This window comes from Condylura cristata, unplaced genomic scaffold (assembly GCF_000260355.1).
Source record: "Condylura cristata isolate star-nosed mole 26May11 unplaced genomic scaffold, ConCri1.0 scaffold00025, whole genome shotgun sequence".
Lineage (NCBI taxonomy): Eukaryota > Metazoa > Chordata > Mammalia > Eulipotyphla > Talpidae > Condylura > Condylura cristata.
The window spans coordinates 31,141,201-31,143,581 of NW_004567126.1; positions in this window are offsets into that span (position 1 = coordinate 31,141,201).

Sequence of the window (2,381 nt, forward strand, 5' to 3'; positions counted from 1 at the left end):
CTACCAGCAGCCTCGCCGGGCCTGGCGCTCCGCGTGGCTTCGCCGCCCCACGGCTGGCAGGCTGCAGGGGGCTCCAGCCGGGGTCGGCAGGAAGCTGCTACTCGGTGCCAGACCAGGGGGCACAGAGCCATATACCTCGACGCGGCCCAGCCCGCCCTGACTCCGCCCGCTCTCCCCACTTCAGGAAAAGCCGCACTTTACACCCTCCCGCTGCCCTCCCCAGAGCCCCTCGGCAGCCTTGGCCGGGCCAGGGGACGGGACCCACCCCGAGGCTCCACGGCCCTGTTGCCCGCAGCGCCGAGGGCCGGGCCCCAGCTGCGCCCTGACCCGAAGGTCGTCTTTCTGTTGAAGCTCCCTCAAGATGGTTTGGGGTCCTGGTCCTCATCCTCCTGCCTCCCTCCTTTTATTTATGCTTCTGTTTACAAATTGGAGTGGGGTCCTCCAGGGGGCAGGGCAGCGCTCCCGCCCCGGGGTCACGAGTCAGTGGCCGGAGCCCGTCTGCAGAGCCGGACTCAGCCTCCCCTCACCCCACCAAGGACCACACTGTGAAGGGACAACTGCCTTGAACTCCTTGCTGTTTTATTTATTAAACTTGATTTGAAGCCCCGCCTGCCTCGAGTGGATCTGGGCCGGAGGCGCCCCGGCAGGCGCTGCCCGCCACCCAGGGGCGGTGCCGCCCTGTGCCCTGTGCAGCTGCAGAGGGAGGCCTGGGCGGCTGCCAGCCACAGGCAGCCGCGGTCCCCGAGGGAAGTGCTGGGGCCGGGCACCGAGTGTGGGTGCAGCCTGAGCTGAGCCAGCGGCCGCGTGCCCGGGGGTCACCTCTGGGGTGACGCGGCACGGGGAGCCCAGGACCCTGCAGGTGCCCAGTTTCCAGCTCTGCCTCCCGCAGGTGGGAGCAGCCTCCCGTCCTGCCCTGTCCCCAGCCCCAGCCCGCATTCATCTGCGCCCACCTTGCGGCGTCGAGGGGGGACTCGGGCCGTCTCCCCACAGCCTTGTGCTCGGCCCCGAGGGGGACTGGCCGGGCGCCCTCCCCGGCACTGGCCCCACCCCAGCAGCCCCTCTGCCCGGCGAGTCGTGGGTCACGAGCGCCACGCACAGTGGCACAGTCCCCACCCTAGTGAAAGCGGCTGGCGGTCCGGGGTGGCGAGGTGACAGGTGCTCGGCACCACTTGTGTGGTGGCTCTGTGGGCGTGGGCCTGGTGAGTGCTTGTCCAGAGCTGCCTTGTGCGCTGCGGCCCCAAGCCCACCTGTTACCTGCAGGTCGGCCGTGGGGAGGCCCGGGAGCCCGCCTGCGGCCTGCAGGTCGGCCGTGGGGAGGCCCTGGAGCCCGCCTGCTGCCTGCAGGTCAGCTGTGGGGAGGGTCCCGTGACCACGCAGCCCTGCTGCACCAGAGCAACCTCAGAATCAGATAATCTAGGTCTCGGGGAGGAAGCTGCTGCCAGTAGGATGTGCCCCCAAAATGGAGTGTGTGCCCCCCCCCCCATCCCTGGGAGTATGGCACTCCTGGGGAAGTGCTTCCCAACCTCTGACACTTCGCAGGTGGGAAAACCTGGTCTAGAAATTTCCAGGGCCGTTGCCCTGAGCGAGGCAGGGAGGGCTGTGTCCCTGTTGCCCGAGCGGAGGCCAGGGATGCGGGGTGATGATTCACCCTGGGTACAGGGGGAGCAGAAAGGCAGATTCACTGAGGTACACTCCTGAGGGCAGCGGGGACAGAGAGTGCTGGCCCGGGGGTGCTGCTGCGGCTGGCGACAGCCCCACCCACCGCCCCGCCTGCTGAGACTGGGCCCCTGCACCCCCAGGGAGGGCCTCTGCCGCCCTTTTAAAAGAAAGTTGGGGCTCAGGGGACTTGGCCCGAGACACCACCCCCAGCCCCGTGAGTAGCAAAGATGTCGGATCAGCTGTGCAGCACCCCCACTTCAACGGTGTCTGTGGCTGGGGTCCCCCTCTTCTCCCAGGAAACAGGGTGGGGGGCCTGTGTTGGGGTTAGGAGAGTGGGTGGGATGGGGGACGTGATTTGGGGGTCAAGGGCTGTGACCCTGGGGCCAGGCCTGGGTGCCCAGTGTGGTCCGACTGCCCTGCCTTCCTGCCAAGGCAGGGCCCCCCCTCTCCCCCAGTACCCCCCCCAGCCCGGTGGCGCCACCTCAGGGTTTCTCAAGGTTCCAGCCCCAGCCCCAGCGTGGGAGTCCGAGTGGGGCGCGGGGTCCACTTCACACACCTTACGGTGGCCTTGCCCTGGACACCTCCTCGCTCACCGCGGGGGGCAGGACCCCCGCAGCCCCGTGAGCCCCACTAGCCCCTGCCTGGGGCCGAGTCCGCTGCGGGGCGCCCGATCCTCCAGCGCCGCATCGCAGCGCCAGACGGACGGGAGGGACAGCCCGCCG